We start from the raw sequence: 16,282 nt of genomic DNA, 5'->3' as shown, positions 1-16,282 counted from the left end.
TAAAATATAAAAACTACAGACTTGAATTAGGCTGTGTGCCACATAATATAGCTGCAGGATTTATATTGCCGTAGCAACGCTTCGAAATAAGAACATGTTAAAGCACAAGCAAAGTTAGCACATCAGCAGCGTAGGTGACGGTCGCATTCTCAGGTTAAGCATCAATCGGCGCGGTTAGTACTTAGATGGGTGACCGCAAAATTCATGAAAGTATGGGAAAAAATTTTATTTCTCGTGATAGATTTGAAATGTGGCTCACAGCTATAATATAAATTACACAGCTATTTTAACTACAATCTTCGCAATATACATTACACAGCTATATGCCAAAAAATGGGGGTGCTAAGTCCACTTATAGCTCTCACACGCATATCAGGATTTTCCGTGTGTGAATTTGTCAAAGAAAATCCTGAAATTTTTTAATGTCCGCTAACATCTTTGCGATATATGCCATAACCTGGCCTTAAGGATTTTCTTTTAGAAAATTCGTCTGTATTTTTGATGGCCACACCTTCCCCCTAATTGCGGACGTCAGTTATGAGCACTCCCTGAGTCCAGTTTTTTCGAACATCAACTTCGGTAGAAATCGGAAAATTATTGGCACAAATAATCGAAGAAGTTCAAGCTAAAAATTCGTTAAATTCTTGATAATTGCAAAGTTTTGACTTATTTGTCGGAAATAAATAAATACACAGAAAAGGAGATTTTTATTTTACTCATACTTAAAAATCAGCATCGAGTGTGTATACACAATGTTGCAGTTAAGAAACCAAACTTTTTCTATGAAATGTTCACAATGTTGCTATTAATTGTATTTTATGTCTTTAAACAAAGTTTTATGTGCAATTTAATTAAATTTATTGCACATTTATCATAAACATGTAATATTGTAGTTGTATATCCGTCGTATTACTCCAAAAATACTCGAGAAACTGAGTTGAGAGAAACTTTCCTTTGTTGGTTCATTTTTTTTATCCTGTGTATGAAAATAAAACTTTTATAATATTTTGTTATGCCTTTTGCTTTAGAGACTGTTGGGTTATTGTGCGATGTATACCGTGTATACTATAATACTCTCAATGGCTGCGAGAAAGCAAATTCACATAATTTTTCCCTTTCATAATTAAAAAAATTACGAATTTTCACGTCAATCGGAAAACCTTTATTTAAATGTTGATAAACAACACAACGAATTAATTTACCATTCAATAACTTTCCAATTCAATTTCCATATCCTGAGATATGCCTCTAACAATATAATATAATTTTAATGCATATCCCTCTGATCTCGAATAATGAAATTTGTTCAACACAAGAAACATTCGCTTCGGATGTTACGAATTACATCCGTTTGACCAGATATGCATTTATATTTATAAACAGAGAGTTCTCATTAGATCTAATGAAAAGTCACATGGATGACAAATATGGACATTGTTTTAATTCAGTTATTGATGAATTAATTGCATCATGTTTCCCTATGTGTTCTATTTTCAACCTTACTGTACGAATGTAATTTTATGTTTTAGGTTTATATTGTGCAAATATGATGTAGGCTATATAGAGGTCCGAAACGTTCAGTCAATGCTTTGTATCACTAATGGAATTGCATAACTTAGAAGGAAGTGAATTATATGTTTGCTAGTTGCATATAGTTTGTTTGTTTGGCAGATTAATTTATTTATTGTACGACGTTCGAGCAAAGGCGCACAGGACTTCTAGTTCCAATAATAAATTGGGAAAATAGGATGGTGAAGGGTTAGTCATGGTGGTGTACGTTGGATTTTATTGACGATTTTCGTAGATAAAATCGTAAATGTGAGGTCTTGCTAATGCTATTTTGATTGAGAATGAGATAGAGCCGAAATAACATCAATTTGAACAGTTTTTCCGGTGCATTTGTTATTTCAATATAAGCAACCTTTCCAGAGCATACATATCAAATCCAGAAAGATTATTTAAAATCTGTCGCAAAATTTGAATTTCGTCTCAGAGATCTTACGCTACAGTTACGTTGTACCTAGTTGGTAAATGGAACAATCTATGGATTCACTGTTCGCAAGAAATCTATTCGATTGTGCACGTTGATTTAACTGAATTCCAGACCAATTTGGTGCCCCACCCACTTATTCATTTTCCATTCGTTACCTGTAAGTCACCCTAAACAGCGATGCGTGCGATGTGCCTCGATATGCATAAAAATTATAGATTTACAGACGCTCCAGTCATCTCTGTTGATTCTCTGGAGTAAAAAGAAGTCCGGTGCCATAGGGACAGTTGTTTGGATAAGCGTCGATAGATTGTCGTTGACAATACGAACAGAAGAGAGATTCTGACTTCACAAAACTTCCTGCCTTTTCGAGTAGAGCAGTAACGGTGCAACATTTTTTTGTAATAAGGTGTTCAGCTTTCAGGTCGATTTTAATTCAATTTCTTTTCGTCGACGATTTTTTTCGGCTCTCATGACAGCCTGCTTAACCGAAGGTCTGCATTCAGGTTCGGATCCAGACCTTATCGGCTCCTCGTAATAGAGTCGGACACAAGGAAATGACAAATTAGGGCCAATGTTGAGAAGTGGACAGCAATTGAAATACAAATCTGATTCAGGATGTGAGCTTTTACTTAAAAATAAACCGAAAGGATTGATTGCCACAAGCTAACTCAATTTGACTAAAACTAAAATACGCTCACAATGACATGAGAAAAGCTGCCCGGAGGAACAGTCCTCGAAATTTCTTTTAGGTAAACATAACAAGCGCTAACTGCAACTCTTGCCCTCGTCTGTGCATTTTTGACGGTACAATTTCATTTCGGTTCTGGCCACATTTAGCTCTGCCTCCTTGTTCAGAAGCTGTCGACAGAGCTGTATTAAGACGATGGGCTGTAGGGGCTTAGCCCCCTGGCGCTGAATGAAACTGGTGAAAATTGGCGCTGGAAATTTCAACGATATGTCTTTTCTTAGTGCTGAAAAACAAATAGCCCAGTGGCGCCCGGAGCTCTGGCTGTCGACGTAGATCCTCAACTTCTGATTCTGATCCAGCAGCCCGAGTTTTCGGTGATTTGTTCCGGGTAAATATGAAATTGGGAAAATCATCCCAAATTATATTGGCAGCCCGTTCTGATTTCGCAATTGTTGTTACAAAGAGAAATCTTACAAGTTTTTGTTTGAATGCGTCATCAGTAATGGCATTTCTAGACACAAAAGAATGTAACAACTTGCTATTCATTTCTCCAGCATCAGCAATGAATGCCTGTGTGAGAGAGCGGCCTGAAAACAAAGAGCACAGTTTTGACTCGCCGGCTCGGTTCTTCATCTTTTGGTAGATCTCATCTAGTTGGGCATCGTCAAATTGGAAAATTTTTTCAGTGGGATCTATATTGTAATTGTCGATGAATTCACTCAGGTTACTTTCGTTTATTTCAATCATGCTTCACATATATGATATAATTTGCAATATTTGACGGGAAAACAGCTTATTTTACTCGACCGCGTAATTCTGTCTGTCTGTTTGTGCGATGTATAACCGATATAGCTGAGTAGAACATGAGAAGAACTTGGACTAGAATGACTAAAATTGTAGAGTGGAGTGCTGCCGTACAAAATGTCAATTTGAAAATTAGAACCGTCTTTGAACACTGAAGTGCGTTTTACAATCTAGATTACAACCTTTATTAACATGCTTAACCTGTGTTAATCCCACTTCATCGGTTAATCATACATTCCGCAAGACGTTTTATTCGAGTTAAGTTTCTTATGAAATTTTTTTCCCGAGAAGTTTTATTTAAAAAAAAGAGTTAAGTTTCTTTTGCAAATTGAGAACACTGTGAGGGTAAGTGTAATTCCGGATTCGAGACATAACTCATTCTGAAACAAACAGGACCTTTTCATCATCTTGTTGGAACCTCAAACATTGTTCATAACGATTTTATTTCTCACACGAAGAAAAGCTTTTACAACCGAGAGAATCAATGAAAATATAATTAAAAATAATGACTTGTCAGATAGAAACGTGTAAAAAATGTACCGTATATTCAAATTTTCGATACAACACCAATCACTGCCCAGATGTTATTAGAAGAAAAATATTTATTTAAAGAAGAAGAAGAAGAAAAAAATTACTTGCTTTAGCAGCTCTGCGTTGCTACTGTCGTACAATTAAACAGGTCATTAACACTATAGTTTGTTACGGTGAACAATTAAGTAGTTTTAATCTCAGCAGGATTTGTGAGAACAATGTATGGCAACTCAATTAAGAATTAATCTAAAACACCAATCTCATCGCTGATATTTTGTTACAAGATATGAGAATGTCGAACTCAAGAAACACTCATATAGTCCTTGATAAACATTAAGCTAAAAATCGTCTAGAAAACTTGAGATTCTTATAAATGACGAATCATCAGGATAGATATCGAACATCTTTTATCGAAATAAAATCTTTTACTTCATTTGTTTTAACATACATTTTGCTATATAAAGCTAAAGTCATTCTTGTTGCGTGTGACGAAACGAACTCCCAACTGGTATGGAATGAATAGCTATATCTGCACGAATAAATAATTAAGCTGTTGTGACAAGTTTACATTATCTCGTATTTCATTTTCGATGAATTTTTGATTTTGCCATTGTTTGTCGTATAATGGCAACCGAACACAAAACTCGAAACACATATACTCGCTAAACCAAACTCCACATATCAACCTTTTAATGTTAAACATGGTGCAACGAAACTCAAGAGATGCTTTTTTCCATTTACTCCAACAAAGGATTTTTTAATTGCTGCAGTGAAATTTTAATTTTCGTTTGATGTTTTAATAATGAAACTGTGATGAATATTTTTTTTGCGTATTTTTTTCTATATTTTTCTACATCTTAAAAGAAAGATTAAAAGACGTATGCAAATAGGAAAACCTTCATTCTACCTATTTTCCACCTATAAATGGGTGTTATTACGCGCACAAAGCACGATATGTGTTAACAACCACATTCATTTTCTACATGACAATATTGTTAACATTTTATTTTGAGCTCACAACGAGAATACGTACATGAATACGCATTGGCATTACATTTCAAAAATAAAAATGTTTCCTTAAATTACGTTCAGAACGTCTAGAAAGCATATTCATCATGGAGTATTCGTTTCACACTTACGTTTACAATAGGCTCTATTCGGTTATTTGTCCAATCTTCTTGTCTCGACGATAATACAATTACCTGTCTTACCTGTATATACACGCGGATGGATCAATTAAGGCTCCAAACTTCAATTCATACCATTTATTTTGTGTCAACCGATGAATTATTTAGTGTTACAATTTAATTCCTTTATTTTATACAATTCATTTCTGTTTGGATTCGTTATAATTATCCATCCATGTATCCATCATTTATGGAATTGTTTAGAGCATATAATAATATTGAAATACACACATACATTCGACATGTTTCGTGTTTATAAATAATTATTTAAGTAAATTATTAATAAAACTAAATTGACGCTTAATGCTTTTCAATTAAATAATTAAAAAAAAAAAAATAATTAATTACAAATGGAATATATGTTGGAATCAAAATTCATCAATCAAAGAGAGTGAAACAGGTAGATATAATTAAAAAAATTATTAGTAATTTAAGTCATATGTTATGCATGAAACGGTTCTACACCAATATGTACATAATTCTATCGATTTCTAGTAGTGTTTTTACTACCTAACTCAAGGGGGTAATCACTAGTAAATCAGTAAATCAAGTAAATCACGGTTTATTTCTTTTTGTACACAAAAATTACGTTCTGTACACAAAACATACATTTTGTACACAAAAAGTCAATTGTGTACACAGAAACCATGATTTTGTACACAAAAATGATTATTTTGTACATAAAAGTGATCATTTTGTACACAAAAGTGATCATTTTGTACACAGTAAGTTCGTTCTGTACACAGTATGTTCGTTCTGTACACAAAGAAGAATCATTTTGTACACAAATTTGATGATTTTGTGAGAGAGAGAAGAATATATTTATTCATCGACGTTATTACAATGTTGGCCTGTGGGAATCGGAATAATGCGAATTCTTATACATGTGCATTTGAATATTTAAAATTTTGAATGAGTAATCTAAATATTGTATTATTGTGTTATTAATTTAAAAAATGTTAGGTAAAAACATTGTACATGAAAAGCAGCGCCGCAGGCCGTGAACTTTAAAAAAAAAAAAAGAAGCGGGGTCGAGGGGCGGCAGCCCCCGCAGTGGGGGTCAAGGGGGGTACAGCCCCCCTTTGCGGGGTCTAAGGGGCAGAGCCCCTAGCGGGGTTTGGGGCAGAGCCCCATGAACGTACGGCAGCCTGCAGGGCGTAAAGAAAAGCTCGCCGCAGGCGCGGGGGTTTGGGGCGGAGCCCCCGCACAAAGAAAATACATCATCCTACAGTAAAGAAAGTGTATGAAACAAGATGTAGTCCAATGACAAAAGATTGAATTAAGCAAATATACTTTTGAAAGACTACAGACACAAATTACACGTTCTCTTCTCTAACTGTATTACCTCTTCTTTTTGGTGCCGTTGTTCTGTTAATTATTAACTTCTAGGAATGAAAGTGCTGCTCAATGCAATTTATGTTTATAATAAAAAAATCTCTCAAAATCAAAAAACACAGCCAATTGAGAACTCTCATTGTGATAAAGCTTCTTTGTTTTGTCACACTTGATAACTTATGTGCTGAGATCGCGTAAAGCTAATTCAAAAAATTGCTAGAAGCTTAACAAGATTTTGTGTACGAATAGTGTTTTCTGTGTACGTTGTTACGGTTTCCGTGTACAAAATCAGTTATGTTTGTGTACAAAATATTTTTGTTTGTGTACAAAACAGACCTTTTGTGTACAAAATAATCAATTTTGTGTACAAAATCTTTAATTTTGTGTACAAAATATTTTTTGTGTGTGTACAAAAGGGACGTTTTGTGTACAGAACGTACTTTTTGTGTACAAAATGAAATGAACCGTAAATCACGGTAAATCACAAAAAATTTTGAAAAATTTTTGAAAATTTTTTAATTGTCGCTGGATTACATTTCGAAGTATCGTGGCCGTAAACATATAGGATAAATTTCATGAACTAATACAAATTGAAGTAAATAGATTCAAATTTAGTAGAAACTTCATTTTTGATTTACTTGATTTACTGTGATTTACTGTGATTTACCGTGATTTACTGAGCTAGTAAATCAGTGATTACCCCTCGACCTAACTACCACATTCAATTAAAAAAAATATATTTTATTCAGATCTCAGGAAAAAATCAACAATAAACTAATTGTAAAAATGTTACTGAACATAAAAATATGTCATGCCTCATGCATACAACATCGACCTAACATTATAATCATGTTTACCATAACAACTAAAAGATCACGAATTTCCCTTCAAAAATGCAAAACATAATAGGGCTCGAAACGGACCTGTCAACTTGAAGCCTGAACTGAATAATCTGATCTAAAAGATTTTGACCTGACCGGAAAATCAAATATCTGACCTGACAATATCTTGAGAAATGTGATATTTTGATTTTGTAAGTGTACAGGACGAAAACCACAATTTTAGAACTTCGTGGCAGCGAAAACTAACATAAAATAAGCGAATAAATCAGGTCTCAGGTAATTTCAGGCTTAGTCTGAAACAGGTCAGGTCATGTCAGATTAAATTTAGAACATATCAAGTTAGGTCAGATCAGGTCGGATCGAAATCCGGCCAAATTAGGTTTTCGATTTTAAAGTTCAGGTCGAGTCAAATCCCGATCTATCCAGAGCCTTGAAACATATCAACAAGAAAATAATCACTTTTATAATTCTTATGATTGATGTGCTTTCGAAAGATTGATGCATGATCTACTACTTCGTTAGTTCAAACATATTTTTTGCCAAGGGACAGATATTTGTTTTCGTTGGCAGATGATTGTCAAAAATAAAATACTCTGTGGATTTTCAATGATTTTCAGAGGATTTCTTAGCATTTTCTTAGATTTCGTTAGTTTTCTGATGATTTTTTTTGATGATTTTTGATCTTTGAATATCTGCTCATCGTATTTTGCTTTATTATTTAGAAGATCACACATATGCGATGTCTAAAGTCTAATAGCTTGGAGTGCTTTTTCTGAAAATTACCATACCAAAATCGGACGCATTTTACAGCGGGCTTTTTTTTGTGCGCCAAGTTAGTTATTGGCCCTAAGAAGCAAAAACCATCAATAGGAAAATTCATCGATGCTTGTGTGGCCAGTGGGAGCCGATAGAAAACCAAAAACATGAACTTTTCTAATGGAAAACGAAGCTTACGTATTCATCATCATTATGTAAACCATAAAAACTAAAGATTACGAATTTCCTTTTCTATCAACACGGAAATTATCAACTCTGTGCTATACTTCTTATGATTGATGTTACATCAATGATTTAATTTCAACAGAATCTACTACTTCGTTAGTTGAAATAAATGTTTTACTTTATTATTTTCATTATTACTCGATCCGATACCCATCGCTCATAGCTAATTTAGCTATCAATCAGCTCGATCAATTAACATATAGAAAATATTCGCAAGGTGAAGTGATCAAATCATATATTCCTTAATTTTCACAAACACAAATTTTTGGTTTCGATCTCGAGTGAATTCTTCCGTTAATCACTTGATTAACAATTGGTTGATCAGATGATTCAACTATGTGGTTTCCTCATCGAGAAAAATTTAGGAAAATACGGGAAACTGGGGAAAAATATTTTCCCAAAAATACTCCCTGCATAACAGTACGATTTATGTTTATTCTCTAAATCTTAAGCTGTAACTATTATCACTTAAGCTTCCAAATTTGACGCTTGTTAATTTAGCGTTATTACTTGGAACTAGTGCGCTAAACACATAAACGTATTTGACGAAAGGACAGGACAGGATTTACTTTATTCGTCCGCATAAGTTAACGTTTGGACCATGTTTGATGCTCCCAAACTCAACGAAATACTCAGTCATAATTGCGGAAACTTTAATTTCCTAAACAATTACGAAAAATCATAACGGTCCGAACGGTAATTTAAATATGATTTTATTATTGACACGACAAAAAACTTTATTTTATTTTTAAACTTTCATCGACAAAATTTCAATTTTCTGTTATTTTCTTCTTCTATGCCATTGGAACCATGAAACAACATTTAGTGTGGAGATATATCTTCAATATCTTTATATAACAAAACGGACATTTATTTTATGGTTGATTGACTATGTTTTGCATAACATAATTGCATTTTCAAAGACAACATTCGAAAGTAAACGATTTTTATCGGAGATAAAATAATAATCGTTCTCTGTGGTGCATCGGAGATGAGAAATATGGCAATGTCAAAGAGGTTTCATAGGTTTTTCGAAATAAAAATTGAAGACAATTGAATTTGGCCGAGAGATTTTTAAATTTAAAAAATCGAATTTCAATGATGAACGCTTTTCAAAATCGGTTTTGGTTAGATTATGTGGCCATGAGCCATTCTTTTTTGCATTAGGTTTTGTATTAAAATTTTTCGTTCGTAAACACAATTCAATCAATCGAATAATTTCGTTTCAATTTCTCTCTTTTTTACTTTTTTGCTTTTATATATGGAAAATAATAATAAGTAAGAAAATTTAGGGATGGAGGTACTAATGTATCACCTGGAAACGTTAACTATCTCCGCACTTCTTTTGCTGTGACATGTACCAAAAGACTGTATCGTGATATTCCAACATCAACAGTCACTGTGTTGGTTTGTAAGTGTTTTTAAAGCTTTTCATAATGCACAGCCATAGCTTTCATTTTATAATTATTTAATTTATAAGATGATGTGTGAATTTTACAATTATCAAATTTTGAGACAGAGTTATTCAAATCACTTTTTTTAACTTACTGGATGCAATAGTAGAGCTAAATTTCTTTATCGTAAAAAGTTGCCTTTTGGACGCGATAGTCTCCGAATGTTGGATTCAAATTTGTTCCAATTTTAGTGTTTTGTATTTAGAACACTCAGTTCATACTTTAGAATAGACATTATAAATATGTTAGTCCTGAATTGACATCCGTAGAACGATATTCGGAGGGTTTTTTTTAGTTATACACATCCCTTTCTTCCTGCACAGACACTCATTGATATTCCCATTCCAAATTGTAATTGACATAAAAGTTAATAAAATGTAATATCCGGAATAATTTTGATATGTGAAAATTTTGTAAAACTGAACGTTTTGATTTGGGAAATAAATAATTATCAAATGCATCCATATATACACACACAATAATATATTGGAATTTGAACCATGGAGAAATTGACAACTTTGAATTTGATCATTTTACATCATTTACATTTCAAATAGAATCAGCTTCAGAATTGGCAACGGATATTTATCGCAAACAATTTAGTTTTTGGAAAATTACTGTTGATTTGGAAATGGAAAATTATCAGATTCTGCTAACTTAGTTAAATGCTTAATTTAAATAACGGGAAGAGTATAGAGATGTGTATGCATGTACATTTTGGCTGAACATCCATTCCCTTAGATTACATTATAAGCCATAGTCGCACTGATAAAATAAAATATTGTGGCAGTTTGGTGGTATATACATAAGTATAACTAACACTGTGTGCGTTCCAATTGAAATCGAATAACTTAACCAGTTTTGAAATTATATCCTGAAAATTTATTCGTAAATACGTATGTATGACAAAAACAAATTGCATTTCTGTTGAATATTCAGTTTTGTATAACATGATTTTTATAACACATCATGATCATAAATCCATGCAACGTTTTGACTATATGTAAAATTATGTATTTATACAAAAATATGATGATGTCAACAAATTATACAGACAAAGATTGATATGTGGATATTGTCATATGCATTTCAAAATGCTGAATTTTGACTAATTGGATTGTCGTTCTTATTTTTATACTCAGTTTATGGTCTCGTTCTCGTTTCATGTCTATTATTATGCTCGGTGATAGTATATTCCACAGGAATAACGCTTTTTAAATGGCAATTGTTTATTGTTTTAATATTGTTATACACGCAGAATAACACGACCAACATATTTAAGATTTTACTCTCTGAACTCTAGGCGTATCTCAGACGAGGGGTCACGCTTTTCATTTAGTCGATTCAATTTAAAAAAGTCCTTAGTTCTACAGAAATATTTTGACCTGACACCTAAACAATTGGGCAACTCATTACAAAAATTAAATTTGCATGATCCACATGGCACTCGTGAGACGAAAGAAAAATTAATAAAATCAAATCAAACTAAAATGATCGACTCTGAGAATTTCAGTGTATCGAAAACAAGTACAAGCTTACATAGCGAACATTTGAACTGTTTTTATTACATTTGCAGAGTTTATTCAGTGTAAAAGCTCAGAAGCATGAACTCGGAACTCGATTAACAAGCTCAATTACACAGAATTAACCCTGCAAATGAAACAAGAAAAGTTCAAATGCCTGTCATGTATAAGCCTATACTTATTTTCAAATCACGATACACTGATATACTGTTATTTATGTGGAACCCAAGTCTCGCCAAGTCTAGTTCTAACAACTCTTTTTTTATCGAAAATTTTATAAAATTTTGGAGAATTTCAGTGATCTGCAAAAATCTGACAAATATTGTGCCTCACATGTCACACAGCGCAAAATTAAATAAATTCTGAATTGAAACCAACCACAGTCGATGTTTGGTTCAGAATTAGCTTTCTTTATTTAATGGCTGTTAATGTCTTCGTTCCACTTATACCATGCCATCGTATTAACTTCATAAAAATTCATTTCTTTATACATTTTACTAACATATAAATAACTTTTTCTTCTTTTTTTTCATTTTTCATTACACGATTACAACTTATATATCATCAGTGTGGCATAATAAAAACATTTCCACCACTAGCAAGTATAGCGGCACGGGGTGAAAATAATACCCATTTTTCACTATTTTATTACCGTCTACAATTTCGTGAATGTGAATGCAAAAATAAATAGACTTTGAGTGAGGAGCAGTGGTGCTATTACAGTGGTACCTATACATTAAGTGATTCGTTTTATCTGATTCTTTATATAGGCAAGTACAAGCAATGTATGGTAGCATTTTATGTACAATACACTTATCTAATCTACCTTGAAAAATTGTAATGTTTTTCGAAATTATCTTGAATTTTAAATTTAAATTTAAAATACATTCGTGTTTTATGATAATATATTTTAAATTAAGTGATATGTGGCCTACAAATTAATGTTATCACTGTGCTGAATTCATCAGGCTTTATTATATTGAAGCAAGTATTTCAATGTGTAGGCAACTACCCTTATGAAAAATAGGAATATGCAATGACCGTATTTACACAAAGACCTGTGAAAAACATAAAAAAATTAGTTGAGTGAACAACGATGTGGATTTTTCAAGCGTAATGATTGTGACTACAATAAAACTGCTTGGAAATTGTTTGTTGTTGAAATATTTGGACAGGTAATGTATCCGTTTTTCTTGTAATTTTCTCCTCGAAGCAATCCTACCTCAAGTTTCATCCTATAAATCCGGATCGAATAAAACAAAAATTAAATGGGCCAAATCGACAAGTTTACATTTCATAATAAATTGACAATAAACACGTATCATTGAACTAAACCGAATAATTGAAAAATGAAATCACAAAAAAAATTATTCCCAATACTCCACTTGCAACAGAGTTGAATTCTGTTCACAATGCATCGACAATTGCAACAAAAACACATCAACAGGAGTCATTCGTTGAATTAAAAAAAAAACGTCCACGCGTCCTCATTCCCATATTAGTGGAGGGAACAACGTTTTGTCAATATTCATGTATCAAGTGGTAAAGAATGTTTTCACACGCATTTAACGAGCAGTTTTCGACGTCATCGATTACATACTATTAATTTATTAGGCTTGTAAGTGATTGCTGTATACCAGCACTTGATTTAGGGTCGCGGCTTGAAACCCATGCCTAATAGATTGTGGATTTGAGCACTATTTCAGAGGATTTTCAATTCACGCCGTAAGTGTGCCTATTTGAATTTTAAGTGAACGATTCGATGAAAAAGTGAACCAAAAAAAAAATTCAACGCTCCCTGTATGAAAATGACGCTGCGTTAAAAAGACCTCCGCACTTTCAATTTTTAATTTCGACCGCACTTACGGCGAGCTGTCAGCTAGTCGGTCATTTCTTTCACTTCACATGGACGATATTTTAATGGACAATGAATCCAAAATTTAAATTTCCTAACAGATGATTTGTTTTTTTTTTAAATTTTGGAGCTCGAAAGAGTGCCTTAGTGAGGGTAGACCTAGCGTATATTCAATATTTTGGAGAGACAATCGCGTCCATAGAGAAAAATGTTCCATATACCAACACAATATTTTGTATGGTATGTAATTTTCAAATATTGACAAAAAAAATTTTTCCATACAAGTAAGAATCACGCTAAGAGACATGTTATACCAAACGTGTTGAAATTTCGAAAAGACCTCGGAAAAGACACATAGAACTTGGTGACATTCTTTTGGCCGAAACATTCTTTGAACCATTTTTGTAGTAGTCTGGTCTCAGTCGTGCATCAGCATTTAGCAAAGTCCAAAGAAAATTTGAAAAATTACGTTAAATTGATATAAACAACCCGATCGGAAAAACTAATTTTTTGGGTGACTGAGACCAGACTATGCCATGAAATAGCTCATTTTTGTGTGTAAAAAAATTCAGAAGACGTCGTGATTTTCATTTTTGTTCTTTTGCAAAAAAGAGCCTTCATTGTAAACAATAGATTTGGAGAATGTCTCGGTCAAAAATATAAACCTAAGTTCTATGTGTCTTTTACCCTCAAAATTAAAGGGCACACAGGCTCTTCATCTGAATGTGGAGAAAGAATTCTATTTTTCAAAGGTTGAGGAAATCCATCATTACCGCATTTCCCTCCTATTAGTTGTTTGATAAGTGCAAATTTTCAGTCAAAAATACGATACGCCTCAGGGTCCCTAATTATAATCATTCCTATATTCCAAATGTCTCGACCGTTCTTAGTAAAACACAATCCAGAAATATACTGTAGGACTATAATAGCACAGTGCTATTGAAACATACAAAGGGTTTTGAATAGATGGATCAGTTTTTTTCGTGTCTGTCTTGGAGGATTGATTTTAGTTTATTGTAGCACAATTCGCAAAATGATTTTATTCAATGATTTTACATTTTAAATAATTTACCTCTAAAGTTTTGTTTTTTAAATACAATTTAAAATAATCAACAATAACAAAACAATCGATCGATAAACCCGAAATGTAATTTTTTTTCCAGATAGGGCTTGGTTTGCAATTGAATTTGGTATATGTACAAAACCGCCAATGAATAATGAACACAAAACGCATCGTACTTAAAATTCAAACAAATATACAAACACCACCATTACGGCGTATTTCAATCTAACCGCATTTATTATTAAAATAAATCAATATTTTCATTATAAAGTTTTCATTCTAAAGCCTCAGCAGTTGTTTCTCCTATCAAACGAAGTGTATATACATAGATCTATGTGTAATGTAAAATAAACCAATCTATGCATCGAAAGCCATATATAGCACTAAATAACATTTTAACCACCAGGCACTATACAATCGTACGTATATATGTATAAATGTAACATCATGTGGATATCAGATTATATTGTTAATCAATAAATAATAGAATAATTAAAACAATCAATCAATTGGCAATTTGAAGCATTTTGTGTACAGGGAATTCTGTATGTTTCGTTTGTCGATGTATCAATAATTATTATATAGAATGCACAAAATGTTCTATTACATTTGTAATAATTTTCAGTCGCATACTTCACAACAGTAACGGTTTTTAGTCGTCTAAAAAAATCACTTTTCAATTTTAGACTTTATTGAATTTGACATTTTTAATAAATTTTTGAAATATTAATTTAATAATATAACATTTTATGAACTGCAAACAAAGGTTAAATCTGTTACTTCGATTGTTCAAAGTATCACTGGACACTGGAAAACCGCCTTTTTTGACTCAATTTCTTTTTCAGTTTTCACGTAAATTTTACCACACAGGACCGCTCGATCTAGAGGTCATTGCTTCATTTTCTTTGTTATCGATGTTTATAACAGATGCACACTGAAAGATTAATTCATTGATGGGAATTGCTATTGCCACTTTGAAACAGCCTGTTCGAAGTGTAATTCTTCTGAATCTATTTTAGAGTCCTTAAAACCCTTAAAACAAACCTTTTCAAATATAAATCGTTTCCTTTATCAAATCAAAGTATTTGTTTTGTTTTACACTAGCATATAAGTGGATGATATGATATTTCAATATTACCATTTGGTTTTTTCAGTGGACAAAATGGCTTTCACCAAACACAATGGTTGTAATACATATCTTACTAGGTCACACCTTTTGGGCGGGTCAAGTCCCTTGACTGACACTTTTCTAAATGTACTATTTTTGATGTAAAGTGTTAAAAGAGCGTAAAAGAGAGAAAAATTATCAGTTGCTCAGCTTCGAAACCAGCAACGTCAAAATTTGTATGTAAAAGTCTAGTCAGCAAGAAACAAACCAGTTAATTTAACTGAGCTGGATGAACACTGGTTGCTAGGAATCTCGCGCCGCATCATTCACAATAATTCACATTTTGACACATTTTGTATAAATAAGATGTCATTTTGTGAGTTATTGTAAATGACGCGGCGCGAGATTCCCCAACACCTGAACACTCCTTTTGACATTATATTTTAACACTATATTCATAAAAACTTGTCAAATTTAATACATATTTACTATATTAATGGCTCCACGCAAATGACAGTAAAATTTGACGGAAAAAATTCTTTTAAGGTGGAAAGATTTTTGACCACTTTTTTAGTTCTCAATTTTCTTAGAAATTTTCAATTTTCAAGATTTATAATAAACCGAAAATCATGCACTCGCTTAGCTCTGGCCGTAAACTTCCCACTCATATGGGCTGTTTATTATTCTTGATTGCCTTTTTGTTACATCAGAGTAGATGCGAAGTATATGTTTTGTGAATGTAGACCGAGAACTTTTTCACAAAATAAAAAAAAACGATAGATGTTCTTCTCTTACACTTTTGTACTAAAAAGGAAGTCCCCCGATACCTTCACATGGTAATAAATGAACTCCATTAGTTTTTGGTTGATCGTTAACAATAACTCATCTTACCAATAC

The sequence above is a fragment of the Bradysia coprophila genome, unplaced genomic scaffold (genome assembly GCF_014529535.1).
Source record: "Bradysia coprophila strain Holo2 unplaced genomic scaffold, BU_Bcop_v1 contig_138, whole genome shotgun sequence".
NCBI lineage: Eukaryota > Metazoa > Arthropoda > Insecta > Diptera > Sciaridae > Bradysia > Bradysia coprophila.
The sequence above is the reverse complement of the archived record's forward strand: the minus strand, read 5'-3'. Positions refer to the sequence as shown.